Source organism: Lissotriton helveticus, chromosome 6, assembly GCF_964261635.1.
Source record: "Lissotriton helveticus chromosome 6, aLisHel1.1, whole genome shotgun sequence".
NCBI classification, from domain to species: Eukaryota; Metazoa; Chordata; class Amphibia; order Caudata; family Salamandridae; genus Lissotriton; species Lissotriton helveticus.
In genome coordinates, this window is record NC_136067.1 from 669,798,314 (window position 1) to 669,814,338 (window position 16,025).

Genomic DNA, 16,025 nt, shown 5'->3' on the forward strand with positions numbered 1-16,025 from the left:
CAGTTGACTGGGGGTGAGTGTTTGATTTGCTCAAACGCTCCATCCATCATCCCCTTTTGTATCGCTTTGTTCACCCTAAGTGTGGCAGGGTATACTCAGACGTGAGTCCCTTGTTCACTTGGCCACTGGATTCAAGATAGCCTGGCTGATGAGGATTATGAATCCGAAACCGGTCCCAGGATGCTTGTTTCCGGTCCAGGGAAGACATGGCTTGGCAGTTCGGGCTGGACTCTTCCCATAAGGCACAGGGTCGGACTGATTTGCATATAGCCATGTCTGAACTGGGGTGGCTGAGTGAACTAAAGAATGGTGATGGATTAAACCCAGATCAGTTGACTGGGGGTGAGTGTTTGATTTGCTCAAACGCTCCGTCCATCATCCCCTTTTGTATCGCTTTGTTCGCCCTAAGTGTGGCAGGGTATACTCAGACGTGAGTCCCTTGTTCACTTGGCCACTGGATTCAAGATAGCCTGGCTGATGAGGATTATGAATCCAAAACCGGTTCCAGGATGCTTGTTTCCGGTCCAGGGAAGACATGGCTTGACAGTTCGGGCTGGACTGTTCCCATAAGGCACAGGGTCGGACTGATTTGCATATAGCCATGTCTGAACTGGGGTGGCTGAGTGAACTAAAGAATGGTGATGGATTAAACCCAGATCAGTTGACTGGGGGTGAGTGTTTGATTTGCTCAAACCTTCCGTCCATCATCCCCTTTTGTATCGCTTTGTTCGCCCTAAATGTGGCAGGGTATACTCAGACGTGAGTCCCTTGTTCATTTGGCCAACGGATTCAAGATAGCCTGGCTGATGAGGATTATGAATCCGAAACCGGTCCCAGGATGCTTCTTTCCGGTCCAGTGAAGACATGGCTTGGCAGTTCGGGCTGGACTGTTCCCATAAGGCACAGGGTCGGACTGATTTGCATATAGCCATGTCTGAACTGGGGTGGCTGAGTGAACTAAAGAATGGTGATGGATTAAACCCAGATCAGTTGACTGGGGGTGAGTGTTTGATTTGCTCAAACGCTCCGTCCATCATCCCCTTTTGTATCGCTTTGTTCGCCCTAAGTGTGGCAGGGTATACTCAGACGTGAGTCCCTTGTTCACTTGGCCACTGGATTCAAGATAGCCTGGCTGATGAGGATTATGAATCCGAAACCGGTCCCAGGATGCTTCTTTCCGGTCCAGGGAAGACATGGCTTGGCAGTTCGGGCTGGACTGTTCCCATAAGGCACAAGGTCGGACTGATTTGCATATAGCCATGTCTGAACTGGGGTGGCTGAGTGAACTAAAGAATGGTGATGGATTAAACCCAGATCAGTTGACTGGGGGTGAGTGTTTGATTTGCTCAAACGCTCCGTCCATCATCCCCTTTTGTATCGCTTTGTTCGCCCTAAGTGTGGCAGGGTATACTCAGACGTGAGTCCCTTGTTCACTTGGCCACTGGATTCAAGATAGCCTGGCTGATGAGGATTATGAATCCGAAACCGGTCCCAGGATGCTTGTTTCCGGTCCAGGGAAGACATGGCTTGGCAGTTCGGGCTGGACTGTTCCCATAAGGCACAGGGTCGGACTGATTTGCATATAGCCATGTCTGAACTGGGGTGGCTGAGTGAACTAAAGAATGGTGATGGATTAAACCCAGATCAGTTGACTGGGTGTGAGTGTTTGATTTGCTCAAACGCTCCGTCCATCATCCCCTTTTGTATCGCTTTGTTCGCCCTAAGTGTGGCAGGGTATACTCAGACGTGAGTCCCTTGTTCACTTGGCCACTGGATTCAAGATAGCCTGGCTGATGAGGATTATGAATCCAAAACCGGTCCCAGGATGCTTGTTTCCGGTCCAGGGAAGACATGGCTTGGCAGTTCGGGCTGGACTCTTCCCATAAGGCACAGGGTCGGACTGATTTGCATATAGCCATGTCTGAACTGGGGTGGCTGAGTGAACTAAAGAATGGTGATGGATTAAACCCAGATCAGTTGACTGGGGGTGAGTGTTTGATTTGCTCAAACGCTCCGTCCATCATCCCCTTTTGTATCGCTTTGTTCGCCCTAAGTGTGGCAGGGTATACTCAGACGTGAGTCCCTTGTTCACTTGGCCACTGGATTCAAGATAGCCTGGCTGATGAGGATTATGAATCCGAAACCGGTTCCAGGATGCTTGTTTCCGGTCCAGGGAAGACATGGCTTGGCAGTTCGGGCTGGACTGTTCCCATAAGGCACAGGGTCGGACTGATTTGCATATAGCCATGTCTGAACTGGGGTGGCTGAGTGAACTAAAGAATGGTGATGGATTAAACCCAGATCAGTTGACTGGGGGTGAGTGTTTGATTTGCTCAAACGCTCCGTCCATCATCCCCTTTTGTATCGCTTTGTTCGCCCTAAGTGTGGCAGGGTATACTCAGACGTGAGTCCCTTGTTCACTTGGCCACTGGATTCAAGATAGCCTGGCTGATGAGGATTATGAATCCGAAACCGGTCCCAGGATGCTTGTTTCCGGTCCAGGGAAGACATGGTTTGGCAGTTCGGGCTGGACTGTTCCCATAAGGCACAGGGTCGGACTGATTTGCATATAGCCATGTCTGAACTGGGGTGGCTGAGTGAACTAAAGAATGGTGATGGATTAAACCCAGATCAGTTGACTGGGGGTGAGTGTTTGATTTGCTCAAACGCTCCATCCATCATCCCCTTTTGTATCGCTTTGTTCACCCTAAGTGTGGCAGGGTATACTCAGACGTGAGTCCCTTGTTCACTTGGCCACTGGATTCAAGATAGCCTGGCTGATGAGGATTATGAATCCGAAACCGGTCCCAGGATGCTTGTTTCCGGTCCAGGGAAGACATGGCTTGGCAGTTCGGGCTGGACTCTTCCCATAAGGCACAGGGTCGGACTGATTTGCATATAGCCATGTCTGAACTGGGGTGGCTGAGTGAACTAAAGAATGGTGATGGATTAAACCCAGATCAGTTGACTGGGGGTGAGTGTTTGATTTGCTCAAACGCTCCGTCCATCATCCCCTTTTGTATCGCTTTGTTCGCCCTAAGTGTGGCAGGGTATACTCAGACGTGAGTCCCTTGTTCACTTGGCCACTGGATTCAAGATAGCCTGGTTGATGAGGATTATGAATCCAAAACCGGTTCCAGGATGCTTGTTTCCGGTCCAGGGAAGACATGGCTTGGCAGTTCGGGCTGGACTGTTCCCATAAGGCACAGGGTCGGACTGATTTGCATATAGCCATGTCTGAACTGGGGTGGCTGAGTGAACTAAAGAATGGTGATGGATTAAACCCAGATCAGTTGACTGGGGGTGAGTGTTTGATTTGCTCAAACCTTCCGTCCATCATCCCCTTTTGTATCGCTTTGTTCGCCCTAAATGTGGCAGGGTATACTCAGACGTGAGTCCCTTGTTCATTTGGCCACTGGATTCAAGATAGCCTGGCTGATGAGGATTATGAATCCGAAACCGGTCCCAGGATGCTTCTTTCCGGTCCAGGGAAGACATGGCTTGGCAGTTCGGGCTGGACTGTTCCCATAAGGCACAGGGTCGGACTGATTTGCATATAGCCATGTCTGAACTGGGGTGGCTGAGTGAACTAAAGAATGGTGATGGATTAAACCCAGATCAGTTGACTGGGGGTGAGTGTTTGATTTGCTCAAACGCTCCATCCATCATCCCCTTTTGTATCGCTTTGTTCACCCTAAGTGTGGCAGGGTATACTCAGACGTGAGTCCCTTGTTCACTTGGCCACTGGATTCAAGATAGCCTGGCTGATGAGGATTATGAATCCGAAACCGGTCCCAGGATGCTTGTTTCCGGTCCAGGGAAGACATGGCTTGGCAGTTCGGGCTGGACTCTTCCCATAAGGCACAGGGTCGGACTGATTTGCATATAGCCATGTCTGAACTGGGGTGGCTGAGTGAACTAAAGAATGGTGATGGATTAAACCCAGATCAGTTGACTGGGGGTGAGTGTTTGATTTGCTCAAACGCTCCGTCCATCATCCCCTTTTGTATCGCTTTGTTCGCCCTAAGTGTGGCAGGGTATACTCAGACGTGAGTCCCTTGTTCACTTGGCCACTGGATTCAAGATAGCCTGGCTGATGAGGATTATGAATCCAAAACCGGTTCCAGGATGCTTGTTTCCGGTCCAGGGAAGACATGGCTTGACAGTTCGGGCTGGACTGTTCCCATAAGGCACAGGGTCGGACTGATTTGCATATAGCCATGTCTGAACTGGGGTGGCTGAGTGAACTAAAGAATGGTGATGGATTAAACCCAGATCAGTTGACTGGGGGTGAGTGTTTGATTTGCTCAAACCTTCCGTCCATCATCCCCTTTTGTATCGCTTTGTTCGCCCTAAATGTGGCAGGGTATACTCAGACGTGAGTCCCTTGTTCACTTGGCCACTGGATTCAAGATAGCCTGGCTGATGAGGATTATGAATCCGAAACCGGTCCCAGGATGCTTCTTTCCGGTCCAGGGAAGACATGGCTTGGCAGTTCGGGCTGGACTGTTCCCATAAGGCACAAGGTCGGACTGATTTGCATATAGCCATGTCTGAACTGGGGTGGCTGAGTGAACTAAAGAATGGTGATGGATTAAACCCAGATCAGTTGACTGGGGGTGAGTGTTTGATTTGCTCAAACGCTCCGTCCATCATCCCCTTTTGTATCGCTTTGTTCGCCCTAAGTGTGGCAGGGTATACTCAGACGTGAGTCCCTTGTTCACTTGGCCACTGGATTCAAGATAGCCTGGCTGATGAGGATTATGAATCCGAAACCGGTCCCAGGATGCTTGTTTCCGGTCCAGGGAAGACATGGCTTGGCAGTTCGGGCTGGACTGTTCCCATAAGGCACAGGGTCGGACTGATTTGCATATAGCCATGTCTGAACTGGGGTGGCTGAGTGAACTAAAGAATGGTGATGGATTAAACCCAGATCAGTTGACTGGGTGTGAGTGTTTGATTTGCTCAAACGCTCCGTCCATCATCCCCTTTTGTATCGCTTTGTTCGCCCTTAGTGTGGCAGGGTATACTCAGACGTGAGTCCCTTGTTCACTTGGCCACTGGATTCAAGATAGCCTGGCTGATGAGGATTATGAATCCAAAACCGGTCCCAGGATGCTTGTTTCCGGTCCAGGGAAGACATGGCTTGGCAGTTCGGGCTGGACTCTTCCCATAAGGCACAGGGTCGGACTGATTTGCATATAGCCATGTCTGAACTGGGGTGGCTGAGTGAACTAAAGAATGGTGATGGATTAAACCCAGATCAGTTGACTGGGGGTGAGTGTTTGATTTGCTCAAACGCTCCGTCCATCATCCCCTTTTGTATCGCTTTGTTCGCCCTAAGTGTGGCAGGGTATACTCAGACGTGAGTCCCTTGTTCACTTGGCCACTGGATTCAAGATAGCGTGGCTGATGAGGATTATGAATCCGAAACCGGTTCCAGGATGCTTGTTTCCGGTCCAGGGAAGACATGGCTTGGCAGTTCGGGCTGGACTGTTCCCATAAGGCACAGGGTCGGACTGATTTGCATATAGCCATGTCTGAACTGGGGTGGCTGAGTGAACTAAAGAATGGTGATGGATTAAACCCAGATCAGTTGACTGGGGGTGAGTGTTTGATTTGCTCAAACCTTCCGTCCATCATCCCCTTTTGTATCGCTTTGTTCGCCCTAAATGTGGCAGGGTATACTCAGACGTGAGTCCCTTGTTCATTTGGCCACTGGATTCAAGATAGCCTGGCTGATGAGGATTATGAATCCGAAACCGGTCCCAGGATGCTTCTTTCCGGTCCAGGGAAGACATGGCTTGGCAGTTCGGGCTGGACTGTTCCCATAAGGCACAGGGTCGGACTGATTTGCATATAGCCATGTCTGAACTGGGGTGGCTGAGTGAACTAAAGAATGGTGATGGATTAAACCCAGATCAGTTGACTGGGGGTGAGTGTTTGATTTGCTCAAACGCTCCGTTGTTCGCCCTAAGTGTGGCAGGGTATACTCAGACGTGAGTCCCTTGTTCACTTGGCCACTGGATTCAAGATAGCCTGGCTGATGAGGATTATGAATCCGAAACCGGTCCCAGGATGCTTGTTTCCGGTCCAGGGAAGACATGGCTTGGCAGTTCGGGCTGGACTGTTCCCATAAGGCACAGGGTCGGACTGATTTGCATATAGCCATGTCTGAACTGGGGTGGCTGAGTGAACTAAAGAATGGTGATGGATTAAACCCAGATCAGTTGACTGGGTGTGAGTGTTTGATTTGCTCAAACGCTCCGTCCATCATCCCCTTTTGTATCGCTTTGTTCGCCCTAAGTGTGGCAGGGTATACTCAGACGTGAGTCCCTTGTTCACTTGGCCACTGGATTCAAGATAGCCTGGCTGATGAGGATTATGAATCCAAAACCGGTCCCAGGATGCTTGTTTCCGGTCCAGGGAAGACATGGCTTGGCAGTTCGGGCTGGACTCTTCCCATAAGGCACAGGGTCGGACTGATTTGCATATAGCCATGTCTGAACTGGGGTGGCTGAGTGAACTAAAGAATGGTGATGGATTAAACCCAGATCAGTTGACTGGGGGTGAGTGTTTGATTTGCTCAAACACTCCGTCCATCATCCCCTTTTGTATCGCTTTGTTCGCCCTAAGTGTGGCAGGGTATACTCAGACGTGAGTCCCTTGTTCACTTGGCCACTGGATTCAAGATAGCCTGGCTGATGAGGATTATGAATCCGAAACCGGTTCCAGGATGCTTGTTTCCGGTCCAGGGAAGACATGGCTTGGCAGTTCGGGCTGGACTGTTCCCATAAGGCACAGGGTCGGACTGATTTGCATATAGCCATGTCTGAACTGGGGTGGCTGAGTGAACTAAAGAATGGTGATGGATTAAACCCAGATCAGTTGACTGGGGGTGAGTGTTTGATTTGCTCAAACCTTCCGTCCATCATCCCCTTTTGTATCGCTTTGTTCGCCCTAAATGTGGCAGGGTATACTCAGACGTGAGTCCCTTGTTCATTTGGCCACTGGATTCAAGATAGCCTGGCTGATGAGGATTATGAATCCGAAACCGGTCCCAGGATGCTTCTTTCCGGTCTAGGGAAGACATGGCTTGGCAGTTCGGGCTGGACTGTTCCCATAAGGCACAGGGTCAGACTGATTTGCATATAGCCATGTCTGAACTGGGGTGGCTGAGTGAACTAAAGAATGGTGATGGATTAAACCCAGATCAGTTGACTGGGGGTGAGTGTTTGATTTGCTCAAACGCTCCATCCATCATCCCCTTTTGTATCGCTTTGTTCACCCTAAGTGTGGCAGGGTATACTCAGACGTGAGTCCCTTGTTCACTTGGCCACTGGATTCAAGATAGCCTGGCTGATGAGGATTATAAATCCGAAACCGGTCCCAGGATGCTTGTTTCCAGTCCAGGGAAGACATGGCTTGGCAGTTCGGGCTGGACTCTTCCCATAAGGCACAGGGTCGGACTGATTTGCATATAGCCATGTCTGAACTGGGGTGGCTGAGTGAACTAAAGAATGGTGATGGATTAAACCCAGATCAGTTGACTGGGGGTGAGTGTTTGATTTGCTCAAATGCTCCGTCCATCATCCCCTTTTGTATCGCTTTGTTCGCCCTAAGTGTGGCAGGGTATACTCAGACGTGAGTCCCTTGTTCACTTGGCCACTGGATTCAAGATAGCCTGGCTGATGAGGATTATGAATCCGAAACCGGTTCCAGGATGCTTGTTTCCGGTCCAGGGAAGACATGGCTTGGCAGTTCGGGCTGGACTCTTCCCATAAGGCACAGGGTCGGACTGATTTGCATATAGCCATGTCTGAACTGGGGTGGCTGAGTGAACTAAAGAATGGTGATGGATTAAACCCAGATCAGTTGACTGGGGGTGAGTGTTTGATTTGCTCAAACGCTCCGTCCATCATCCCCTTTTGTATCGCTTTGTTCGCCCTAAGTGTGGCAGGGTATACTCAGACGTGAGTCCCTTGTTCACTTGGCCACTGGATTCAAGATAGACTGGCTGATGAGGATTATGAATCCGAAACCGGTCCCAGGATGCTTGTTTCCGGTCCAGGGAAGACATGGCTTGGCAGTTCGGGCTGGACTGTTCCCATAAGGCACAGGGTCGGACTGATTTGCATATAGCCATGTCTGAACTGGGGTGGCTGAGTGAACTAAAGAATGGTGATGGATTAAACCCAGATCAGTTGACTGGGTGTGAGTGTTTGATTTGCTCAAACGCTCCGTCCATCATCCCCTTTTGTATCGCTTTGTTCGCCCAAAGTGTGGCAGGGTATACTCAGACGTGAGTCCCTTGTTCACTTGGCCACTGGATTCAAGATAGCCTGGCTGATGAGGATTATGAATCCAAAACCGGTCCCAGGATGCTTGTTTCCGGTCCAGGGAAGACATGGCTTGGCAGTTCGGGCTGGACTGTTCCCATAAGGCACAGGGTCGGACTGATTTGCATATAGCCATGTCTGAACTGGGGTGGCTGAGTGAACTAAAGAATGGTGATGGATTAAACCCAGATCAGTTGACTGGGGGTGAGTGTTTGATTTGCTCAAACGCTCCGTCCATCATCCCCTTTTGTATCGCTTTGTTCGCCCTAAGTGTGGCAGGGTATACTCAGACGTGAGTCCCTTGTTCACTTGGCCACTGGATTCAAGATAGCCTGGCTGATGAGGATTATGAATCCGAAACCGGTTCCAGGATGCTTGTTTCCGGTCCAGGGAAGACATGGCTTGGCAGTTCGGGCTGGACTGTTCCCATAAGGCACATGGTCGGACTGATTTGCATATAGCCATGTCTGAACTGGGGTGGCTGAGTGAACTAAAGAATGGTGATGGATTAAACCCAGATCAGTTGACTGGGGGTGAGTGTTTGATTTGCTCAAACGCTCCGTCCATCATCCCATTTTGTATCGCTTTGTTTGCCGTAAGTGTGGCAGGGTATACTCAGACGTGAGTCCCTTGTTCACTTGGCCACTGGATTCAAGATAGCCTGGCTGATGAGGATTATGAATCCGAAACCGGTCCCAGGATGCTTGTTTCCGGTCCAGGGAAGACATGGCTTGGCAGTTCGGGCTGGACTGTTCCCATAAGGCACAGGGTCGGACTGATTTGCATATAGCCATGTCTGAACTGGGGTGGCTGAGTGAACTAAAGAATGGTGATGGATTAAACCCAGATCAGTTGACTGGGGGTGAGTGTTTGATTTGCTCAAACGCTCCATCCATCATCCCCTTTTGTATCGCTTTGTTCACCCTAAGTGTGGCAGGGTATACTCAGACGTGAGTCCCTTGTTCACTTGGCCACTGGATTCAAGATAGCCTGGCTGATGAGGATTATGAATCCGAAACCGGTCCCAGGATGCTTGTTTCCGGTCCAGGGAAGACATGGCTTGGCAGTTCGGGCTGGACTCTTCCCATAAGGCACAGGGTCGGACTGATTTGCATATAGCCATGTCTGAACTGGGGTGGCTGAGTGAACTAAAGAATGGTGATGGATTAAACCCAGATCAGTTGACTGGGGGTGAGTGTTTGATTTGCTCAAACGCTCCGTCCATCATCCCCTTTTGTATCGCTTTGTTCGCCCTAAGTGTGGCAGGGTATACTCAGACGTGAGTCCCTTGTTCACTTGGCCACTGGATTCAAGATAGCCTGGCTGATGAGGATTATGAATCCGAAACCGGTCCCAGGATGCTTCTTTCCGGTCCAGGGAAGACATGGCTTGGCAGTTCGGGCTGGACTGTTCCCATAAGGCACAGGGTCGGACTGATTTGCATATAGCCATGTCTGATCTGGGGTGGCTGAGTGAACTAAAGAATGGTGATGGATTAAACCCAGATCAGTTGACTGGGGGTGAGTGTTTGATTTGCTCAAACGCTCCATCCATCATCCCCTTTTGTATCGCTTTGTTCACCCTAAGTGTGGCAGGGTATACTCAGACGTGAGTCCCTTGTTCACTTGGCCACTGGATTCAAGATAGCCTGGCTGATGAGGATTATGAATCCAAAACCGGTTCCAGGATGCTTGTTTCCGGTCCAGGGAAGACATGGCTTGACAGTTCGGGCTGGACTGTTCCCATAAGGCACAGGGTCGGACTGATTTGCATATAGCCATGTCTGAACTGGGGTGGCTGAGTGAACTAAAGAATGGTGATGGATTAAACCCAGATCAGTTGACTGGGGGTGAGTGTTTGATTTGCTCAAACCTTCCGTCCATCATCCCCTTTTGTATCGCTTTGTTCGCCCTAAATGTGGCAGGGTATACTCAGACGTGAGTCCCTTGTTCATTTGGCCAACGGATTCAAGATAGCCTGGCTGATGAGGATTATGAATCCGAAACCGGTCCCAGGATGCTTCTTTCCGGTCCAGGGAAGACATGGCTTGGCAGTTCGGGCTGGACTGTTCCCATAAGGCACAGGGTCGGACTGATTTGCATATAGCCATGTCTGAACTGGGGTGGCTGAGTGAACTAAAGAATGGTGATGGATTAAACCCAGATCAGTTGACTGGGGGTGAGTGTTTGATTTGCTCAAACGCTCCGTCCATCATCCCCTTTTGTATCGCTTTGTTCGCCCTAAGTGTGGCAGGGTATACTCAGACGTGAGTCCCTTGTTCACTTGGCCACTGGATTCAAGATAGCCTGGCTGATGAGGATTATGAATCCGAAACCGGTCCCAGGATGCTTCTTTCCGGTCCAGGGAAGACATGGCTTGGCAGTTCCGGCTGGACTGTTCCCATAAGGCACAAGGTCGGACTGATTTGCATATAGCCATGTCTGAACTGGGGTGGCTGAGTGAACTAAAGAATGGTGATGGATTAAACCCAGATCAGTTGACTGGGGGTGAGTGTTTGATTTGCTCAAACGCTCCGTCCATCATCCCCTTTTGTATTGCTTTGTTCGCCCTAAGTGTGGCAGGGTATACTCAGACGTGAGTCCCTTGTTCACTTGGCCACTGGATTCAAGATAGCCTGGCTGATGAGGATTATGAATCCAAAACCGGTCCCAGGATGCTTGTTTCCGGTCCAGGGAAGACATGGCTTGGCAGTTCGGGCTGGACTCTTCCCATAAGGCACAGGGTCGGACTGATTTGCATATAGCCATGTCTGAACTGGGGTGGCTGAGTGAACTAAAGAATGGTGATGGATTAAACCCAGATCAGTTGACTGGGGGTGAGTGTTTGATTTGCTCAAACGCTCCGTCCATCATCCCCTTTTGTATCGCTTTGTTCGCCCTAAGTGTGGCAGGGTATACTCAGACGTGAGTCCCTTGTTCACTTGGCCACTGGATTCAAGATAGCCTGGCTGATGAGGATTATGAATCCGAAACCGGTTCCAGGATGCTTGTTTCCGGTCCAGGGAAGACATGGCTTGGCAGTTCGGGCTGGACTGTTCCCATAAGGCACAGGGTCGGACTGATTTGCATATAGCCATGTCTGAACTGGGGTGGCTGAGTGAACTAAAGAATGGTGATGGATTAAACCCAGATCAGTTGACTGGGGGTGAGTGTTTGATTTGCTCAAACCTTCCGTCCATCATCCCCTTTTGTATCGCTTTGTTCGCCCTAAATGTGGCAGGGTATACTCAGACGTGAGTCCCTTGTTCATTTGGCCACTGGATTCAAGATAGCCTGGCTGATGAGGATTATGAATCCGAAACCGGTCCCAGGATGCTTCTTTCCGGTCCAGGGAAGACATGGCTTGGCAGTTCGGGCTGGACTGTTCCCATAAGGCACAGGGTCGGACTGATTTGCATATAGCCATGTCTGAACTGGGGTGGCTGAGTGAACTAAAGAATGGTGATGGATTAAACCCAGATCAGTTGACTGGGGGTGAGTGTTTGATTTGCTCAAACGCTCCGTTGTTCGCCCTAAGTGTGGCAGGGTATACTCAGACGTGAGTCCCTTGTTCACTTGGCCACTGGATTCAAGATAGCCTGGCTGATGAGGATTATGAATCCGAAACCCGTCCCAGGATGCTTCTTTCCGGTCCAGGGAAGACATGGCTTGGCAGTTCGGGCTGGACTGTTCCCATAAGGCACAAGGTCGGACTGATTTGCATATAGCCATGTCTGAACTGGGGTGGCTGAGTGAACTAAAGAATGGTGATGGATTAAACCCAGATCAGTTGACTGGGGGTGAGTGTTTGATTTGCTCAAACGCTCCGTCCATCATCCCCTTTTGTATCGCTTTGTTCGCCCTAAGTGTGGCAGGGTATACTCAGACGTGAGTCCCTTGTTCACTTGGCCACTGGATTCAAGATAGCCTGGCTGATGAGGATTATGAATCCGAAACCGGTCCCAGGATGCTTGTTTCCGGTCCAGGGAAGACATGGCTTGGCAGTTCGGGCTGGACTGTTCCCATAAGGCACAGGGTCGGACTGATTTGCATATAGCCATGTCTGAACTGGGGTGGCTGAGTGAACTAAAGAATGGTGATGGATTAAACCCAGATCAGTTGACTGGGTGTGAGTGTTTGATTTGCTCAAACGCTCCGTCCATCATCCCCTTTTGTATCGCTTTGTTCGCCCTAAGTGTGGCAGGGTATACTCAGACGTGAGTCCCTTGTTCACTTGGCCACTGGATTCAAGATAGCCTGGCTGATGAGGATTATGAATCCAAAACCGGTCCCAGGATGCTTGTTTCCGGTCCAGGGAAGACATGGCTTGGCAGTTCGGGCTGGACTCTTCCCATAAGGCACAGGGTCGGACTGATTTGCATATAGCCATGTCTGAACTGGGGTGGCTGAGTGAACTAAAGAATGGTGATGGATTAAACCCAGATCAGTTGACTGGGGGTGAGTGTTTGATTTGCTCAAACACTCCGTCCATCATCCCCTTTTGTATCGCTTTGTTCGCCCTAAGTGTGGCAGGGTATACTCAGACGTGAGTCCCTTGTTCACTTGGCCACTGGATTCAAGATAGCCTGGCTGATGAGGATTATGAATCCGAAACCGGTTCCAGGATGCTTGTTTCCGGTCCAGGGAAGACATGGCTTGGCAGTTCGGGCTGGACTGTTCCCATAAGGCACAGGGTCGGACTGATTTGCATATAGCCATGTCTGAACTGGGGTGGCTGAGTGAACTAAAGAATGGTGATGGATTAAACCCAGATCAGTTGACTGGGGGTGAGTGTTTGATTTGCTCAAACCTTCCGTCCATCATCCCCTTTTGTATCGCTTTGTTCGCCCTAAATGTGGCAGGGTATACTCAGACGTGAGTCCCTTGTTCATTTGGCCACTGGATTCAAGATAGCCTGGCTGATGAGGATTATGAATCCGAAACCGGTCCCAGGATGCTTCTTTCCGGTCTAGGGAAGACATGGCTTGGCAGTTCGGGCTGGACTGTTCCCATAAGGCACAGGGTCGGACTGATTTGCATATAGCCATGTCTGAACTGGGGTGGCTGAGTGAACTAAAGAATGGTGATGGATTAAACCCAGATCAGTTGACTGGGGGTGAGTGTTTGATTTGCTCAAATGCTCCATCCATCATCCCCTTTTGTATCGCTTTGTTCACCCTAAGTGTGGCAGGGTATACTCAGACGTGAGTCCCTTGTTCACTTGGCCACTGGATTCAAGATAGCCTGGCTGATGAGGATTATAAATCCGAAACCGGTCCCAGGATGCTTGTTTCCAGTCCAGGGAAGACATGGCTTGGCAGTTCGGGCTGGACTCTTCCCATAAGGCACAGGGTCGGACTGATTTGCATATAGCCATGTCTGAACTGGGGTGGCTGAGTGAACTAAAGAATGGTGATGGATTAAACCCAGATCAGTTGACTGGGGGTGAGTGTTTGATTTGCTCAAATGCTCCGTCCATCATCCCCTTTTGTATCGCTTTGTTCGCCCTAAGTGTGGCAGGGTATACTCAGACGTGAGTCCCTTGTTCATTTGGCCACTCGATTCAAGATAGCCTGGCTGATGAGGATTATGAATCCGAAACCGGTCCCAGGATGCTTGTTTCCGGTCCAGGGAAGACATGGCTTGGCAGTTCGGGCTGGACTGTTCCCATAAGGCACATGGTCGGACTGATTTGCATATAGCCATGTCTGAACTGGGGTGGCTGAGTGAACTAAAGAATGGTGATGGATTAAACCCAGATCAGTTGACTGGGTGTGAGTGTTTGATTTGCTCAAACGCTCCGTCCATCATCCCCTTTTGTATCGCTTTGTTCGCCCTAAGTGTGGCAGGGTATACTCAGACGTGAGTCCCTTGTTCACTTGGCCACTGGATTCAAGATAGCCTGGCTGATGAGGATTATGAATCCAAAACCGGTCCCAGGATGCTTGTTTCCGGTCCAGGGAAGACATGGCTTGGCAGTTCGGGCTGGACTCTTCCCATAAGGCACAGGGTCGGACTGATTTGCATATAGCCATGTCTGAACTGGGGTGGCTGAGTGAACTAAAGAATGGTGATGGATTAAACCCAGATCAGTTGACTGGGGGTGAGTGTTTGATTTGCTCAAACACTCCGTCCATCATCCCCTTTTGTATCGCTTTGTTCGCCCTAAGTGTGGCAGGGTATACTCAGACGTGAGTCCCTTGTTCACTTGGCCACTGGATTCAAGATAGCCTGGCTGATGAGGATTATGAATCCGAAACCGGTTCCAGGATGCTTGTTTCCGGTCCAGGGAAGACATGGCTTGGCAGTTCGGGCTGGACTGTTCCCATAAGGCACAGGGTCGGACTGATTTGCATATAGCCATGTCTGAACTGGGGTGGCTGAGTGAACTAAAGAATGGTGATGGATTAAACCCAGATCAGTTGACTGGGGGTGAGTGTTTGATTTGCTCAAACCTTCCGTCCATCATCCCCTTTTGTATCGCTTTGTTCGCCCTAAATGTGGCAGGGTATACTCAGACGTGAGTCCCTTGTTCATTTGGCCACTGGATTCAAGATAGCCTGGCTGATGAGGATTATAAATCCGAAACCGGTCCCAGGATGCTTGTTTCCAGTCCAGGGAAGACATGGCTTGGCAGTTCGGGCTGGACTCTTCCCATAAGGCACAGGGTCGGACTGATTTGCATATAGCCATGTCTGAACTGGGGTGGCTGAGTGAACTAAAGAATGGTGATGGATTAAACCCAGATCAGTTGACTGGGGGTGAGTGTTTGATTTGCTCAAATGCTCCGTCCATCATCCCCTTTTGTATCGCTTTGTTCGCCCTAAGTGTGGCAGGGTATACTCAGACGTGAGTCCCTTGTTCATTTGGCCACTCGATTCAAGATAGCCTGGCTGATGAGGATTATGAATCCGAAACCGGTCCCAGGATGCTTGTTTCCGGTCCAGGGAAGACATGGCTTGGCAGTTCGGGCTGGACTGTTCCCATAAGGCACATGGTCGGACTGATTTGCATATAGCCATGTCTGAACTGGGGTGGCTGAGTGAACTAAAGAATGGTGATGGATTAAACCCAGATCAGTTGACTGGGTGTGAGTGTTTGATTTGCTCAAACGCTCCGTCCATCATCCCCTTTTGTATCGCTTTGTTCGCCCTAAGTGTGGCAGGGTATACTCAGACGTGAGTCCCTTGTTCACTTGGCCACTGGATTCAAGATAGCCTGGCTGATGAGGATTATGAATCCAAAACCGGTCCCAGGATGCTTGTTTCCGGTCCAGGGAAGACATGGCTTGGCAGTTCGGGCTGGACTCTTCCCATAAGGCACAGGGTCGGACTGATTTGCATATAGCCATGTCTGAACTGGGGTGGCTGAGTGAACTAAAGAATGGTGATGGATTAAACCCAGATCAGTTGACTGGGGGTGAGTGTTTGATTTGCTCAAACACTCCGTCCATCATCCCCTTTTGTATCGCTTTGTTCGCCCTAAGTGTGGCAGGGTATACTCAGACGTGAGTCCCTTGTTCACTTGGCCACTGGATTCAAGATAGCCTGGCTGATGAGGATTATGAATCCGAAACCGGTTCCAGGATGCTTGTTTCCGGTCCAGGGAAGACATGGCTTGGCAGTTCGGGCTGGACTGTTCCCATAAGGCACAGGGTCGGACTGATTTGCATATAGCCATGTCTGAA